This window comes from Tamandua tetradactyla, chromosome 7 (genome assembly GCF_023851605.1).
Source record: "Tamandua tetradactyla isolate mTamTet1 chromosome 7, mTamTet1.pri, whole genome shotgun sequence".
In the NCBI taxonomy this organism is placed as follows: domain Eukaryota; kingdom Metazoa; phylum Chordata; class Mammalia; order Pilosa; family Myrmecophagidae; genus Tamandua; species Tamandua tetradactyla.
In genome coordinates this window covers 164,119,562-164,138,656 of record NC_135333.1, presented here as the reverse complement: position 1 = coordinate 164,138,656, position 19,095 = coordinate 164,119,562, and the positions used below count along the sequence as shown (strand labels likewise).

Genomic DNA, 19,095 nt, shown 5'->3' with positions numbered 1-19,095 from the left:
AAAAATAATAATTAATTAAATCAAGTTAGAGTTTCAAAAGTGCTTGTATCCTGGATAGTGAAGCCACTTTTTTTGCAACTATTAGAAAAAACATGGGTCTATAGAGGAAATAATGGAAGAATCTTGAGTGTGCTAATGGGATTTTATAAATAATTGTTTATTAGTCTCTTCGAGGATTCAGGCATTAAGGACTTTAAATATATATATATATATATATATATGAAAATAACTAGGTGAATAAACTTTACTCAAAGAGGATATTAAACAAAAAGTGAGTCTTTAGATTCCCAATCCCACTCCCCAGAGGTAATTGCCAACAACAATTTCTAAACTTCTAAAAGCTTCCCATATAAGTACATCATACTTGTACCTTTCTCTGTAGACCTCACCCCATTTTTTAAAGCATGAATGAGCATGTTCTGTAGGTATATATGTGCATTTTGTTCTTCTCACTTAACAGTTCAGTGTAACAAATACAGAAGCACCTCCATTTTAATAGCTGTGTTGATATTCATTGCACTATAATTTTAAGTGATTTCATATTAATATCTGTTTTTTTTCCAGGAATTTTCTCTCAATGGGATATTAAAAATTTGTTTATAAAACTTTTGTTCATTGTCATTTACAACTTGAATCTTTATCATCCGAGTCATCATATAAAAGGAGTTATTAGAATTTCTCCATAGAAGTTGTCATAAAACCTAGTGATTTTTTGAGAGGTAGATGTGATGAAGAATAGAATGTCTGTATCTGCTAGCTAGAATGCAATTTTAGCGAAAGATAACTATTTTATCTATAGAGTATATGAGGAAAAATCAATGAAAATGCAGGTGCTGTCAAAATACTACTTTTTCTGTACAGTATCTATAACATAACTGGTACTCAGTAAATAAATATCAGTTAACACATGGTATTGTTCAATTCTAGCAGGAAGAAAATTCTAGTTGGTCAGTATTTACGACATTTTTTCAGTTCTTTAACATTTTTCAAAGTTTTTGAAAATTTTACAGCACTACCTAATAAATATTTGTTTTTAGTACCAGAATATAAAAGAGCAAGTGTACAAAAGACAGAAAAAGAGTGAGGGTCCCAATGGCAATGCACTAATATTTATGGTATAGCTGAATAAATTGGATTTAGACACAAATATATTTACTCAAATTCTGCAAAATGCAACAAACTCCAAAATACATTAATGCAGATTGCTAATGCAATAGTTATCTAAAAAGGCTAATATTTCTCAAAGAGGCTGACTTTTAAAAAAGCACACAAAATACAGTTAGGACTTACTCACTCACTTGGATGGACCCATTTTTTTTTTAATGATATTTAATGGAATTGATTAATTTAGGTTCCAAACTAGCCCCATAAAACTGCAGAACTTCCACTTGGCAGATATGTCTGGGCATCTTCTGTGAGCCAGTGCTGAAAGCAGTGGAGTCAGATGACTGTGATAACTTCTGCCCTAGGCGTTCACCGCTTGGGCAAGGTGATATACAGAATCCCTGAACCATAGGGTGGTAGTGAAATGTAGTGAGTATCCTAGGGAACAAGGAGGAGGAATTCAGGAACCAGAAGGCTTCAGTTAGAAGGTTTCTAGGAAGGTAATGTTCGACTTGGACTTAGAAGAAGAAGTTCAAAAATCATTCAAGAGCATAGCAAGAAACACAATGTGTCAATGGAGGCATAAGTAGGATGTTTAAGAAACTGAAAGTTGTTTGGGGTGACTTGAATTTAGAATGACCAAGTGGGTTATTTTAAATCAGGATATGACCAAGGGCAGGGCAAGTCTGAGGGGTGAGGATGGGACACTGTGGAAAGAGTCCAGCCGGCCTTTAATTGCTCTGTAAATCATGCTGCACTTGACACTTTATCTTGTGGGAAAGCCAGTGTTTTTAAAATAGATGTGGATTTTTTTAAGTTATAAAAAAAGAAAAACAGAATGATAACCCATAACAAACTCATCTGTTCTGTAACTACTTGTTGAAGGGTACTTTGAAAATCATTGCTTTTTCTTTCTTTTCTGGATATATGTTATATTCAACAATAAAAAAACATTTTAAAAAGGAGAAGAGAAAAGCATTGACAAATAGGGAAGTTGGAATACAGAAAAGAGAAAGAGGTGGGGAAAATCACCCACACCTTAAAAACAGACGTTGTTTAGTTTCTTAGGCATTTTTTTTTTAATGTACATAGTGATTTCCAGTTTCCTTCTTGTGCTATTTAGAGTATATAAGAATGTTTCATTTGTGGATTGGTAAGATTTGGTCAAGTTCAGCGGAGTTTCTCACCATTACATGAGAGGAAAACAGAAATTTTGCTTCCTAAATACATGATCAGTAATTTATTCTACCTCTACTCATCTCTCTTCTGGAAGCCAGAAATACTAACAAACTCCCAATTATTATCGCAAAGCTGATGCTTTTCATCAGGGGCATTGACAGATTACAAAGGGCAAGGTTTTCACCCAGGATGAAGGATAAGGCAGGAGTTAATGGTGACTTCCCCAAAGGGCATGATTCCTTCTTTTATGTATGTATTGAAAAGAGAAATCCTTGCTACAAGTCATATTTGCCTTCAGTATGCAGGTGATTTCTTACCTGTGTCTACACTATGTAACTACCACCTGGATTGACACTGTCTGCACCCAGACCGACCTCGTGCAGCCTTTTGGGTAGTTCGTTCTCCCCCCCCCACTGCTTCCCTGCAAGGATGACCAGTTATGACGTCCACATACATGAAATCAGACCACTCCTGTGTTTTTGTGTCTGCGCCTTTCATTAAGTATTGCATACATGAGATTCATCTCTGTTGTGTGTCGGCACAACTGTTCATCCCTTTTCCTTGATATGTGAGGTTCTTAACTGCTTTTGCTCAGTTTTCATGTTGGCGGATAAGATTTCATGGTAAATAAGGGTAAATATTCGATTTGTATTAGTTGGCGTGTGCTGATAATGTAGTTTATTAACAAGATTATTGCCGTTGTGAATGGGGGCTGCCAGCTTTAGACGGTAGTAATTAATTCCAGTAGTAAGAGAATTGTCAAGTATCATTGCTGTAAGGCCCTTAGAGGTCACAGAGTTTAGCTCCTCTTCTTCTCAAATGAAAAACCTGAAGCCTGGAGAGCAACTAGAATTTAATCCCTTATTGGTCAGGTCAGGTTTCTTCCTGAGGTCACTGTGTAATATCACAACCCAAACTTGACCAGGCACAGGACCTCCAGTTAACAGGAGTTAGTCTTGGGAATTTAGCAGTTTGAAAATCCATCATCAGCAAGACTTAAATTTTAATATAAAAATTAAATGGTAAGAATCCCAACTATCTGGAAAATGTCTTCGCTCATCTAGAACAGTTTCCTCATTGTGCCAGTTGTGGGAGATGTTACTGACACGGCCCTTGGAACCATTCTTTTGTAAGAGTCAGTTCCTGAAGGGGAAGGAAGAGGAACGTTTTTACCAATGTGCGTGTTTATGATGCATTTTCAGTTTCAAAATATCATCCTGAACTTTTGCCGTTATTAGATATAGTCCTTTTCAAGGCTGATGAAAACCACAAGGATTATTCTAAGGATGGGAAGTCTTAGGGTAAATCCTGATTCTCCGATCTCTGCAAGTGGAAAACCACTCCTTAATCTTACACCTTCCCACAAAGGTGATAATGCTGCATTGAAAGGATTTTGAAGGAGGGATGAGTGGCCAAGAAGTAATCTCAGAGCATTCTTCACAATGATAGAGCCTCCTCAAGTATAACTAGCAAATAGAGAAACGAGCGACTTATCTTTTTCCTAAATATAAGGAATGTTGGTCATGAAATAAATTGAGTGACAGCTATCATTTCATATTTTTATATGGAAAAGAAGGAACTTAGAGCAAACACCATCTACCTTATCCAGATTCAACAATGGAGCACTTTTTATATTTTCCCCATAGTGTGTGTGTGTGTGTGCATGCTTACGTGTGTAACCTGTTTCAAAGTAAGTTACAGACATCAGGGTACCTTGTTTCTAATAAGTATTTGCAAACAGTAAGGACTTTTTCTACATAATGAATACATTAACATACCTAACAAAATTATCTTTAGTAATTAAACAATATATATATATACACACTCATAATTGTCTTTTCTCATACACAAGCAGGTTCCAGGAATGTTGGGGAAGGGAGGCCGACCATTAGCAGCTGTGGCTGGAGAAACTTAATCATGGCGAAAGCAGCATCACTGCTCTTGGCTCTGGACTCTGCTGCAGTTCCCACCTAGTTTGGGGTGTGTCCCATTTAATAACGATAGACAACATGTATTCAGTATACAGTTGTGCAAGAAAGTGAGCCAGCCATATTTTAAAAAATATAGTTCTGTTGAATATAGTAATGGTAAGTATTGTTTCATAAAGCTTGTGTTTCAGTTACATATGTATATGTACATATATGTGTTTAATTATTATGGGTCTCATGGAGAACTTGAAATGCACTGCTTTATAACATAGGGAGTTGGTGATATAAGTAAGTATCTGCTACTCAGCAATACTGCTGATTCTGTGCTGAGTGTTGTGTGGCATTCCTGGAAGAGTGCCTTCAGTAACCTAAAAATTCAACAAGAAAATAAAGAACAAGGGACCCATTAACAATGTAAATAAGAAACCAAATACGTAGTTCAGATGGATCAGAAATGGGAGGAAGTAACATGGGCAGGAGTTCTTTGGATAGGCCCTTTCCAAAGATCTGGAAGAAATGGTGGCTTTGGAGAAGACACAGGCTTGGAGATGGTATGTTCAGTAGGAAATGGCAAAATTAAAAAAAAAAAAAAAGTACAGAAATGTACTGAGTTACTGCATTGCTGAGCTTGGTCTGGTAAGTGGTGAAAGAAGGAGAAAGACACTGGATAGCTGGGATGGGAAAAATTACTCACGGTTTAGGTACCAGCAGGAAGAGGAGCCCAATACGTCTTGAGCAGTGTTGTCATTTGGTGAAAGCAGAAGTTTGGAAGATTAGTGCAATGACTTTATATGCATTGGGTTGAAGGAGTGAAATGTTGAAAGCTCGGAACCAGATCTGGATTCAGGTAGATGGACCTGAAATAGCAAGGAAGGGTTAGTCTGGAAAGGAATTACTGGGCAAAGAATAACAATGTGGTGACAGTCTGAATAAGGGCTGAAGGAGGCTGAGATGCTGAGTAGAGAGCAGAATGATGCCAGGTAAATAAAACCCGGTCCAAAAACTATGTATGCACATTATCTGTAAAAATAAGCCTCCGTGCCATAAGTCTAAAGAAGTAGTTTTAGGAGACCTTTTAGAGGAAATAGTGAGTTATAATTATTAGATAAGCTTTTCCATATAATTTCCCTTGTTCTGCTCAAAGATGAGGAGATGGGAAATGTTAGACATCTGTCTTTAGGTTCTTTATTCGGAGTCCTAGTTTTACTGAGAATGGCAGCATAGAAGAATAATGACACTTTAAAAAATTAGAGGCCAGATATTGAGATCTTACATTTTAGTCATTTAGGGTACTGTATATTATTTAAAAGTCAGATTAAATCAATTAAATTCTAGGGAACTTTCAAGCAATGTCTTAAGCTTTGACATGTGTGAGCATATTTTAGAAGTTATCTTTACTGCTCAGGTTCACTGAAACTTGATCGTTACGGGACCTCCTGGTGTGAATTTGAGACGGGCCTCCATTTTCTCGTGCACAAACAGATTCCGGGAATGTTGGGGAAGGGACGCTGACCATCAGCAGATTCGGCTGGAAGAGCTTAATCTTGGCGACAGCAACGTCACTGCTCTTAGCTCTGGACTATGCTTCCATTCCCGCCTAGTTTGGGGTGTGTTCCATTTAATAACGGTAGCCAACATTTGTGTAGCAGGCCCCGTTGCAAGCGCTTCAGGAATATTAATTCATTTATACTCACAATCACCCGGTGAAGTGATTTACAGAAAAGGAAACTGAGGCCCAGAGTTATTAAACCCAAAGTGATTCCAGTTAATTAGCACAGAGCTGGGATGAGAACCTAAGCAGTTCTCCTCTGAAATCTGTGCTTTTAGCCACTGAATCATGCTTCTGCTGTGGTACGGTTAACCTCAAGGACTCACAGCCTTGGAATCAGAGCTTTCCTACAAAATCTGAGGTGGCCAGTTGCCACAAGTGTTTGGAGTGGGCCCTGGAAGACTGTTCCTTCTGTTTTGGAAATACAGTCAACTTAAATGTAGATTTGGGTTCTAAGAAGGGTCGCTATATAGCATTTATATAAAAAACCAAGAGGATGCAAGGGAAGTTCTGTGGTAGAATTCTTACCTGCCATGCAGGGAGACCTGGGTTCAATTCCCAGCCATGCATTTCCCCCCAAAAAAACAAAACAAAGTAAAAACAAACAAAAATTCAGTGAATGGTATTGCGATCATGAGGTACTCAAATGGAATAAAAAAGGAATGAAATGTGACCCCCGCCATACAGCATCCACACACACAAAAAAATCACAGCTCATAAATTCATTTATTTCCTCATGGTTTCATGTCTTCCAGATTACAAGTAGTATATTCCTAGGGTGCCATTCTTTGCCCCAGACATGAATTGTTGGTGCTTTTAAACAGCTCTGGCTATGGGAAAAGGAAGTCTTCTTTCTCTGCATCGTGGTAGCAGAGCATTTAATGATTATAGAATCTGCTAAGGCTTTAGCCAGAAGAGGGAGTATATGTATAAGTTGACACATTTTATTAGTGTTCATGGTTAAAACAGAAGCAGCCTACATTTTTTTTTTATTGTGTAGGTTATCTTGAGATTTAAGATACATGAAAGTATTTAAGTTTAAATTAATTTAGATTTATCACAATAATCCTATTACTAGCATCACTTACTGCTTGTGGTTCATGTGCCTTTCTCACTTCTTGAAATCTGGGTTCTTGCTGGCTTCTCATTGCTTATTTTAGTAGCTGCTTCTTTTCTTTTCCTGCCTGGGGCTATTAATTATTCTGTGTTAAAGGGGAGTTTGTCTTACACGAACTTTGTGTTGATTTAAGAGTTTGGCATAGGTTGTATTGGCATGGATATTTTACAGCTAATCCTGTCCCCTCTCCAGCCATTGTTCTTGAAGCCTGCCTTTGCTCTTTAAACAAGGCAGTGCCTTTGGAGGGTAAAGGAACTTTATTTTTGTGTTTACAGTCTATTGAAATGTGATTTCCTAATGCACAAGGAGCTACCCTTGATAATTTTGCTGGTGCATTAGATAGATGATTTTTAAAGTTTTTCATTTAATGCAATACAAAACTACTTCCTTGGGTATCACAAATAATGGACTGAGAATCAGAACATGTGGGTGTGATAATGGACTGAGAATCAGAACATGTGGGTGTGTTAGAAGGAGCAGCACCTGAATTCCCTGGGATAACTTATAATGATACCAGCAGGGAAATTTTCACTTAGGGATAAAGGAATTACACCTGCATCATCTGTACATTGTCGATCTTAATAACTTTTGGTGATTGATCATCTATATTCCTCTTGGAGTAACAGAACCATGAGACATACATCAGTTTTTGCTGAATATTTTACGTCTTGCATAATTCAAGAGCCATGAACAGTTCACAGTCCAGTCTATCTTGAAAGCAATCCAGCTCCACCTCAGCTTCGAGTTCTTCTTGATCTTCTTACAAATAGCTGAAAGAATGTACATATGAGGGACAACTGGCTGTCCCAGTTGGCTTTTTGTCAAGCACTATTTCATTCAACAGACACTAAAGTCTGTTGATTATGGAGTGTGGGGCAGGACTGTGGTGGCTTATTAGACAACCCCTTCCTTGAAGAAGACATCAAGATAAGGAAGGAATAAATGTTGTATGAATACCTACCTTACTTAGCAGAGAAGCACAAAAGCATAAATGCAATGTTTAGGGAAAACACATAGGAAGTGATCAATTCCAACTGGGGGGTTGGGGATTGTGAAAGAGATAATGCTTGAACAGGTCCTCGGAAGGTAAATCAAGGAGGCATATAGGGTGAGGAGCTAGCAAGCACTTAATGCACAGATAAAGGAAAGTACATGGAGTACTCAAGTGTGGCTGGCTCGTTGGATGAATGGAATAAGATGAAGATTAAAGGCTAACCTTGGTACAAATGCAGGCTTTGTATTTTTTTTTACCTGTAGCCACAAGCTTATTTGATGCCTTTCCCTTCCAAATCTGTAGAGGAGCTAATGACACCTTCTTTGTGGAGCTGGATAGATTAAATGAGAGTGTATTTAAAGCTCCACCCAACTCCCAGTTCCTTGGATAGGAATGTGCTCAGGATATATTTATGGAGAGATCTAATCGAATGTGGCTAGGATAAAACCCTAATCAAAAGTATCGTAAATTCTTTGCTAAGCATTTCGCACTTTAGTTAGGGGAACATTAGAGGATTTTGAGGAAGAACATGATCTGATTTATCTTTTTTAAATTAATATTTTTCAGCCCAAGAAAATCAAAGTTTTCATATTGATGGCTTTATTTGAAGGCCCAGCACAACTTCAAAGTAAGGCTGTTTTTCCACACTAGAATTAAATACTAAAATGCTGCTTGAGTATACTTTTCATGGATATTAATTTTTTTCTTGAAATGCAATGCTGTATTTTATTTTGGTGCAGCTAAAGGCAGCATTTTATTTCTAATGCTATTTGATGAAAATACTATTAGTTTATATTAAAAAAAAAACTGCTCAAAGGAAGTAGCTTCTGTATTACAAAAGGGTAAGGTCAACTTTCTTATTGTTTCCTCAAAATGACTTGTTGGGCAGGCCGCAGTAGCTCAGTGGCAGAGTTCTCACCCGCCATGCCAGAGACCCGGGTTTGACTCCCAGCGCCTGCCCATGCAAAAGAAAAAAAAAATGACTTGTTATTTCTAAGCCTTGTGTGATAGCTGGTAGTGTTCGCATTCATTTATAATAAAATTCTATACTAGATTGCTAGTTCTTTTCCTAAATCGATGCAAATGTACTAAGAAATGATGATCATGCATCTATGTGATGATGTTAAGAATTACTGATTGCATATGTAGAATGGAATGATTTCTAAATGTCGGGTTAATTTCTTTTTTTTTCTTTAATTAATAAAGGATATCTGCATGGTTAAAAAAAATTCTATACTAAAGAGCATCTGATACGAATATTTTTCCCCCAATGTTTGTGACGGTGCCAAAAACAAATTAAACCCTGGCCTGCAGAGTAGAACTTAATTGTGAGGCTCACATTTGCTTTGAGACCTGAGTACCACATGCTGTTTCCTGACTCAGTCTTACACAGCAGCTTTTCACATACCTTGAACCAAGTCATGACCCTAGTGTGGCTTTCCATGGGTCCAGGGAAGGCACTCCAGGAATGGAGGTGTGGATTTGCTTTGCCCGTCAACAGGGGTGTTTGACCACACTCCCCTATTACACATTCCAGTGAGGGCACAGTCTGCATCTCCCAGCAGGAAGACATAGCATCTGTAGATTTAAGTACACCTCCCTCAGTCCATGGAGAGACAGTGATAAGGGAATGAAAAATACAGTTAGAGTCGCAATAAAATCCTAAAGTCCAAAAAGGAGAAGGCTTATAAGCCACTTATCAGGGCTAACAGTTATTCTAATTAATATTATGAGGCGTAATTATGTCTGATAGACACCCCTATGTATTTACTTTATAAAGTAGATCAGTTGCCTAGGTAGGTGGCTTTAAGAATCTATCTATTCTGATATGATGTAACAAAGGCATTATGTCAAAACTAAATTATGTCAACAAGTGGGATGGGGGAGGGGGGAGAGGGGTATGGATTCTTTGCAGAAGAAAGGAAATATCCTTCATATAGATTGTGGTAGCAAAGTCATGTCTTTTTAATTATCTTGGATTGTATGATTTGTGAATAAAACTGTTTAAAACTGCACAGAGTAACAAGTGCTGGAGAAAATGTGGAGAAAGAGATGTACCTATTCACTGTTAATAGAGAAGCTGAGAGGTGCAGCCCCTTGAGGGGCAGTGTGGTGGTTCCACAGGAGGCGAGGGGTGGGGTTGCCATATGATCCTGAAACCCAGTTGCTAGATATATACCTGGAGGAACTGAGAGTGGAGTCAGGAATGGGCATTGGCACACTGGTGTTTATGGCAGCAGTGGATGGGGTGGCCTAAGAGTGTAACTACTGAGGAATGGAAGGAGGAACCCTGGTGTAAGCATGCAGTGGACAACTGATCAGCTGCACGAAAGAATGAAGTTGCTAGGCATATAACTAGGTCAATGAACCTTAAGGACAGTATGTTGAATGAAATGTCAAAACAAAAAGACAAATATCATCCTCACTCATTGATTTTAACTTTTTTATTGTATAGTATAACATATATACAAAGCAAAGAAATAAAAAGGCACTCATATTGACTAACTATAATATACAAACTTGGAGAATTGAAGTCGAGACCATGGGTTATCGGGTTGGGCCTTTTGTAAACGGCCCTAGATTTTAAGTTCTTACAGCAGTCACATCTGTGCCAGAGATGTAACTGTTATTTCTAAATTCTGAGATACTGAGCTGTTTTTGTATAACTTGGTTATTCCCTGAAACTTGAAGTATTTACGTGACACCTGAGACTCAGAGTTTGAGTGCTGAAGCTATGAAAGTCAGCAGTACCCCATCCCATACAGGAACTATTAAAAAAGTTGAAAAAGTCTAGACTTAGACTAGATATATGAATGTACCTGATATGGATAGGACTGAGGTAAATCAGAATACAGGGTAAAGAATGTTATGGTCCACGTTTTAAAGCTTCAACTTCCATGTGAGATCAAAGGGAGATATGTTAATTTGGTGCAAAATGTATATTTTGGGTAGCGCATTACCTAATTTAACTTTTAGGGTCAGTTCATTTGAACACCGTAATTACATGGAATCTTGAATAGGGCGTGAGTCTTCTTGGTTTTCACAGGTTAGTATGATGCCCCTGTATATTCCAGAGTAATTTGGTCAGAGAATAAAAATGTATTTGCAGAGACTCCTTGGGGGACAGGGGAGAAAGGAGGAAATAGTCAACTTTCCCATCTGGGGAATTCCTAATATTCTCACAAGCAGTAGGGACAAACAATTCAGTAGGCTGAGCCCTCGATCTTGGGGTTTATCCCTATGAGACTTCTTCCTGCAAAGGAAAAGGTAAGCCTACTTATAATTGTGCCTGAGTCACCCCCAGAGAACCTCTTTTATTGCTCAAATGTGGCCTCTCTCTCTAAGCCATCTTGACCTGTGAATTTACTGCCCTCCTGCCCACATGAGACTTGGCTCTCAGGAGTGTAAATCTCCCTGGCAGCGTGGGACAGGACTTCCAGGATGAGTCAAGAGTTGGCATTATGGGGTTGAAAAGGCTTCTTGACCAAAAGGGGGAAGAGAGGAATGAGACAAAATAAAATTTCAGTGACTGAGAGATTTCAGAGTTGAGAGGTTATCCTGGAGGCTATTCTTATGCAATATATAGATATCCCTTTTCAGTTTATGGTATATTGGAGTGGCTGGAGAGAAGTACCTGAAACTGTTGAGCTGTGTTCCAGTAGCCTTGATTCTTGAAGACGATTATATAAAGTATAGCTTTTACAGTGTGACTGTGATTATGAAAACCTTGTGTTTGATGCTCCTTTTATCTAAGGTATGGACAAGTGAGTACAAAGAAAAAAAAGGATAAAAAAATTAATTTAATTACAGTCATAAGGGGTAAAAAGGATCGATTGAAATACTATTGGTCAATGAGAGGGAGGGGTAAGGGGTATAGGATGTATGAATTTTTTCTTTTACTTTTTATTTCATTCTCTGGAGTGATACACATCATGGTGCTGAATACACAACTATGTGATGATATTGTGGCCCATTGATTATATACTGTGGATGGACTGTATGTGTATAAAGGTTTCTTAATAAAAGTATTTTTAAATACTGACATTCAGATATGTCATTTACTTTCCCTTACAATGAACAAAGTATGGACTAAAATGAAAAGTTACTTGGGTTTGTATTTGAGCTGCTTCTTTTTAAAAGTTAAGGTTAGAAATGGGACCACAACAAAATTTAAAAGTTTTGTGCATCAAAGGATTTTATCATGAAAGTGAAAAGACAACCTACTCAGTGATAGAAAATTTGGAAACCACATATCCAATAAGGGTTTAATATCCAGAACATATAAAGAAATCCTACAACTCAATAATAAAAAGACAAGCCATTTATGGGCAAAAGACTTGAATAAACATTTTTCCAAAGAGGATATACTAGTGGCCACAAAGCACATGAAAAGATGCTCAGCATCATTAACTATTAGGGAAATGCAGATCAAACCATGATGAAATACCATTTCACACCCACTAGAGTCATTACTCTTAAAAAAAAAAAAAAAAAAGAGAAAATTACAGATGTTGGAGAGGATATGGAGAAATAGGAACACTTGTTCATTATTGGTGGGAATGTAAAATGGTGTAGCTGCTATGGAAGATAGTTTGGCAATTCCTCGAAAGTCAGGTATAGGAAAAATACCAGTATTTAAAATACCAGTATGATAGAATCCTTTGAGGCACAAAACTTTTAAATTTTGTTGTGGTCCCATTTCTAACCTTCATTTTTAAAAAGAAGCAGCTCAAATACGAACCCAAGCAACTTTTCATTTTAGTCCATACTTTGTCCATTGTAAGGGAAAGTAAATGACATATCTGAATATCAGTATTTAAAAATATTTTTATAGACAAAATTCCATTTCTAGGTATATACTCAAAAGATATGAAAGGAGAGAATTGAACAGATATTTGCAACCCAGTGTTCATGGTGGTATTATTCACAATTGCCAAAAGATGGAAGCAATCCAAATGTCTCTCAACCAATGAGTAGATAAATAAAATGTAGTCTGTACACAGTAGAATATTATTCGGCCATAAAAAGTAATGGAATTCTGATTCGTGTGACAACATGAATGAACCTTGAAGTCATCATGTTGAGTGAAATAAATCAGGCACAAAAGGACGAACATTGTATGTTCTCACATATTGATATGAAATAATTAGAATAAGCAAACTCACAGAGTCAGAATCTAGAGTATAGGTTACAAGGGGCCGGAGTAAGAAATGGGAAGTTAAGGCTTCAATTATACAGAGTTTCTTTTTGGGTTAATTGAAAAGTTTTGGTAATGGATGATGTTGATGGTGGCACAACACTGTGAATGTGACTAATAGCACTGAATTAGATGTGTGAATGTGGTTATTACTTGTATATATGCTACTAGGCTAAACATTTTTTAAAAAATACATAGGACTATGCGACACAAATTGAATCCTGTTTTAAACGATGAACTATAGTTGATAGTACAATTATAAGCATGTTCTTTCATGGATTGTAACAAATGCAAGGAATTAATAATAGCATGGTCCTAGGTGGGTGGGAACTCTGTACTTTATATGTGATTTTTTTGTAAATCCACAACTTCACTACTTAAAAAAATATCTGGGGGCTAGGCCAAGTGAACTCTCAGTTCTTGAAGTCTAACTTCTATTGCAGTTTAATGTACCTCATCTCCAGCGTTTGCTCAAGAGCCTTCCTTTCTGACCCTCATTGTGTGATCTGTCTTACTTTAGTCATGGTGTATCCTAAAAGGGCCCTAAAAACCCCTTAAGGATCTGCCTTCAGGTTGGAGCTGCGTGGGTGCTGCCTTTTAGCACACATTCAGACACTGAGTGAAGCACCTGTCCCTCTGTAGAGAGCCTGTGTGTTTGGGGATAAGGAAAGAGATGAATAAATGCTATGGGGAAAAGGGACAGTGACTGTCCTTTACCTGCAATGGGAGCCCAGTAAAGGTTGGTTGATTTCCATTACCATAGACTTCTCCTTCTATCCTTCAGGGCAGAATCTTTATTAATCTGGCCCCCTTTTCCCTTTAATTTAATTATCATGTATATTTAATATGTAGTACATCTTTCCCAGATCAGGCTAATTTTGTAAGAGATTAGTTTGAATTAAAAGTGAGTGTTTTGGGCCGGCTGCAGTGGTTCAGTGGCAGAGTTCTCACCTGCCATGCTGGAGACCTGGGTTCGATTCCCGGTGCCTGCTCATGTAAAAAAAAAAAAAAAAAAAATAGGGAAAGTGAGTGTCCTAAGCTATTTTGAAGAAATATGTATTTTCTAGTGCATGGAAATCAGTGTAGGTTATAATTGTTACCTGGTAGAGGTTTAATGAGAAGATAATTATTTATAATTATACTAATTATTTATAATTGTATTATACAACTGTTTGTAAGTGCTTGAGGATGCTTGGAGAATTTGTTTTTGAGAACCCAGTACGTTTGCCTAATCTTGATACTGTTAATTTGCAGTGTCTAGGGAGAAAGGCTTGGACTGTCAAATGTACCCTGCATTCCAGCCCTTTTTCCAAATGATCCTTAGTTCCAGAGTAGTGAGATTTTACTTTACCTGCAATCAGGAAATAGAACTTTTGATGTTACAGACTTTATTTTGCCAGTGATGTCAAGACGAGAAGAAAGGAAAAAAATAAAACCTCAACAGTAAAACTAGTGACTCAGTTCCTGTTCGTATTTAAAGTTCAGAGTGTACTATTGTCAGACCTTTACTATGAAAGGAAGTGTTCTTTGTCTAAACACACTAGAATACATATTTTGCTAATAAAATATTGTTTTGCATACCACGTGAAGATGTTTAAAATTTGTCATGGCTACCATGTAATGGGAAGAAATGTGGTTTTTCTTGTTCAAGGAATTGAATCCTCTATACAGATGTCCACATGAATATATTAATATGTCTTATAAACAGAGGACAGCTACGCATCAAGCCTTCCGAGTTATTTTTCCAGTAGAGGTCATCTCAATCAGCAAAAACCACAAGTGTCTGATGCTCGAGCCCTGTGGTTTGTTAGCATGCCTGGGTTCCACGTTCACTACCCAGTTTGCAAGTGCATGTTCAGTGACCACAGAATAGCAAGAGGGAAGATGTTAGGAGCATTGAATTTACTCCTCATAAAAGAAAGATAGAAATTACCCATTTTTTTAGTGGGCCATACTAAGATACTTCCTTTAGGGCCATGCTGAGCAGAAGGTGCCTCTTCTTCCCCCCAGGCAAACAGATGGCTTATCGGGTGGTGCCTTTTTCCACATGCATCCCTTCCTCATTAGGCTCTGAGATGTGGCTTACTTCTCCATAGCCCTCTGTGTGACTTTACTATTCCGATTTGTGTACCTTCTGCTTCTATCTCGTTCTCTTCCTTCTCTTACTGATTGTGAATGCCTGGTTCTGATAAAAAAAAAAAAGCACTAAGCTCTTTATCCTCATAGAATTAATTTGCTTAAATCACTGTTTATATTTTAGAACATAGATGGGAAAAATGGATTTTGCAGACTGCATCAAGCCTAAGGTTGGTGTGGCTCCAGGAAGCAATGCCAGGGCCAGCCTCAGGTAGGCAGTTCCATACATGGCAGTTGTGCAGCCTAGGGGAGGATTTTCTGAAAGAACAAAACCCATAGTGTCCACACAAGTCTGGATGACATGTTAGGGATGTTTCCGAGCAGTTCTCCTGGTACGTGGCTTGCCAAGTCTTGAACACTTCAGAGAAGTGAGTTGAACCCCAGCCACGCTATGGGTTATCCATGGACCACAAGCAACATATCTGTCTCTTCTTTATAAGCCTGTGTTTTCTCTTAAAATAAGATTGGTATAACGAATACATGAACACGTTAAGAAATCTTGATGGCAGTGCCCCACTCATAGTTCTCAGACATTGTAGTCAGGGGAGGTGGGCTCTGGAGACAGCCAGCCCAGATTTCGATCCCAGCTCTACTCTGTGTACCCACAGGCGACTTGTCTAACTTCTCTGTGCTTAGTTTTCTTATTTGTAAGATGGTAATAATGGTAGGCTGTACTTCAGGGTGTTTTTAAGGATTAAATGAGGTGTCATCCCCAACTAGCTGACTCACAGCATGTCCAGTGAATGTCAGTGGTGTTTCTTCTGCAGGTGGCATGGGGGCATATGAGGGGACCGTTAGGAACGCTCACTAACATGACGTGCTGTGATGCTTTTCTTCGTGGCGTATGGCAGGATTGTACTTCCCTGACCCCTTTGAAATGTGGCCAGTGCGCCGTCAGCAGGAGACGCCGCGGTGTCTCTTCAGGCAGACATCGTGAGCTAGTGGACGGCTCGCCAGGCTCCTGTGCTGCCCTGGCTGCCCACTGGACAGTCCCCTCTCAGCCAGCCCTGCAGACTTGTCCAGACTCTTCTTAGTAGGAGCAAGAAATAGACCTTTTTTTTTTCAAGCCGCTGAAATTTTGACATTGTTACCACAGCAAAACCCAACCCAATCTGGCACCACATAGGAACAGTCTTGACTCTAGACCTGAAATTAGATTTCAGCTAAAATGAGTGACAGTAAAGAATGTCAGCTCAAACAATTGGATACCTGGGCCATGGAGACCAATGAGAGCCTTTGAGTTCTGAGCATGCAGCTCCCCTGTGGGCCTGTAAATCTGCATCACATGTACTTATGAAATGCCTGTTGCTTTGGAAATGGCAGCCAGTTTGAAGGCCCTGGACTTTCCTTGTAAGTCTGAGCTCAGGCAGCTTTACTTTAAGCAAAAGTTCATTGTATTGGACCTTGGAGATTAAGCAAGTGGTCATTATGTGTTCCCTTGTCCTGACCTCTCTGTACCCTTGCACAATCTGACCACTCTGTGCCTTCCGGAGCCTCAGCAGGCTCCTGCCTCGGGGTCTTTCTCCAGGAATACGTGTGCACCCCCATTCCCCTTTCCAGTTCTGTTGGGCGGGGTGGTATCCCTCTGGGTTGGTTAGCCTTCCCTTTTTGCTCATTTCCCTCTGGAGCTTTAGAGGGTAAACAAAAAGTGTCAGAGGAGGCAGCCCTTTTACTGAGCCTGAACAGCGTGTCCTGAGGCTGCTGGTAGTATCTGCGTTATCTGGCATCCAGTGAGAAAGGTAAACTAACTTGGGCCGTTGTGCTGGGGGCTTGGTTCATTGCAGAGATGACTCAGGGTCGGTTTCTGACGTCTGTCCAGGGCTTAGGCTTTTCCTTAGCATTTGTTCTAGAACATTGAGGTGACAGTGGAAATGGCTGCTGCTGGAAGGAAATGCTATTAGGGTTGGCATTTCACTCTGATGCTGGAAATCTGCCTTTCACGTAAGGTAATGATAGCTAAGTGATTCGGGGAGAACTGAAAAGGGCTGGTGGTCATTTTTCAAAACAGCTTCTCTACTGTCAAAACAGCAATGTATCTTCATTTTTTTTTTTAAGAATTGGAAAATGAGGAAGCATAATAAACAGAACTAATCCTCTAACACTGCAGTGCAAAGATAACTGTTGTTAACACTTTGGAGTTTGATTTTCTTTCATGTTTTACGTTCAAGTATTTTTTTAAATGAAATTAGAATGACGACAATAGCAATTATTGAACTCATACTATGTGCAAGGAACTCCTTAAGCACGTTGCATGCATTTTCTTATTTAGTCGTCACAACAGCTCTTTGAAGAATTAACTCCATTTTACAGAGGTGAAAACTGAGGCATGAATAGGCAAAGTCATTCATCAGTCCAAGGTCACTTAGCTCATAAGAGTGGTGCCCAGAAGGACACCAAAGCAGTATGCCTCCGCAGCCCACAGTTTTGACTATTAACATGATACCGTCTTTACTGGCTTACATTTCATGGAATTATATACTTAGGAATCATTTGGTTCATCTCCTCATTTTATAGATTAGGAAATTGAAGCACACAGATTCAACTCAGTCTACTCAAAAACACGTAGCTAGTAAATATCCATGCCCAACCTGGGGGAATGCATTACCCTATCCACATTCCATGTGCATGTTGACTAGAGGTGATCTGTGAACCTTTCCTGTCCTCCCCAGGCTTAAACCCTTAAATGAAGCTGCATTATATAGTGTACCTCCGTGAAGGAATGAGGATTACTCTCAGATTTCTTCCTAACACCTAAACATAATTTCAGATTGTGTTCAGAGAATTTATAGTCATATAGTACTGATGATTGGAAAGCTGGCTCTGGATTATCCAGGCAGTGATATGGTTATAAAAAGCCAAAGGTGCAGCCCAATAGTAGTTCCAACTTGATGCCCTCATCAATTTCAAGATAGTCTCTAGGAATCTGTGGATTTTTTTTTAAATTGTGGTAAAACACACATAAAATAAAATTGGCTATATTAATCATTTTAAAGTACTATTCAGTGGCATTATAATCGTTCACAGTGTCGTGTACTGTTACCACTAACTAGCTCCCAAACTTTTTCATCACCCCAAACAGAAATCCGGTACCCATTAAGCACATTTTTTTTTTTCATTTTTAACTGAGATTTGCTGACGAGTAGCGAGATTGATTGCTTTGAGCTTTAAGTGGTGTTGCTTCCCCCCACGCAGACTGTAGGGGACTTGCCAAGCATTGTTATAACTTTGAAGTGGGCCAGAAGTTAGCCAGCCTTCTGTGTGTAAACTCTCGGGTTTACAAGGCTCTCCTGTACCAGCAGTCTGTAAGGAAACACACATCCAGACCGCAGAGGTGGATGGCCCGCGGTGGTGGGGTTGAAAATTAAAGGAACAACAACAGGTGATTACTTGTCGCTGAGTTTGGTAAGGTAAGGTAAGGTGTGGAAATCTTTGTATCTTCAAATGTTGTGATGGATGTCTTCAAAGAGAATGTCAAGTGGTTTTTAGATTATCTGGTGCTATGTGTGAGGCCCAGGAGGGCAGGAACTAGTTCTTATGAATCTCACAAACTACGTTGAGAAAAAGAAAAAAGAGGATCGCATTCCTATAACAGGCAAAACTAATAGGACCTGTTAGAACTCAGGATCATGGGAACCCTTGGGGGAAGGGGCAGTAATGTGGTTGTGATTGGAGGGGCATGAAGAGGGCTTCTGTTCTCTGTCTTTAACTGTGGTGGTTACATAGCCTGTTCAGTTTGTGAAAATTCGTTGAGTTTTATTCTCATTGAATGTGGAAATTGTAATTTGGTGTAAGTTTAAAAGTCCGTATTCATGTTTGTCGTGTGGCACATCGATACTCAGAAAATCTCTGTTGGGTTGATTCAGTGTGAAATAATGCAGACTTTATCATCTC

The 19,095-nt window shown here is 38.8% G+C and overlaps 1 protein-coding gene and 1 long non-coding RNA gene across 14 annotated transcripts in view; one reads left to right on the top strand and one right to left on the bottom strand.

Annotated features, from left to right (window-relative positions):
- Window positions 1–19,095, top strand: part of TMCC3 (transmembrane and coiled-coil domain family 3) — a 346,055-nt gene that overhangs the window by 314,500 nt on the left and 12,460 nt on the right. Inside the window, exon 1 of one of the 12 annotated variants that reach the window (XM_077111624.1) lies at window positions 12,703–16,943. The exons of 10 other annotated variants lie outside the window; for them this stretch is intronic. The gene's annotated coding sequence lies outside the window, so the exon portion shown is untranslated. One more of the 12 variants, XM_077111621.1, reaches the window with a different exon arrangement.
- On the bottom strand, window positions 1,269–9,694 carry LOC143642800 (uncharacterized). 2 transcript variants are annotated; one of them, XR_013155872.1, is made up of 3 exons: window positions 9,280–9,694; window positions 4,906–5,068; window positions 1,269–1,542 (listed from the first exon to the last, which is right to left on the bottom strand). It is a non-coding gene; the product is annotated as an uncharacterized LOC143642800 (long non-coding RNA). The 2 variants fall into 2 exon arrangements; XR_013155873.1 differs by lacking the exon at window positions 9,280–9,694 and adding an exon at window positions 7,543–7,649 and having other exon boundaries at window positions 1,274–1,542.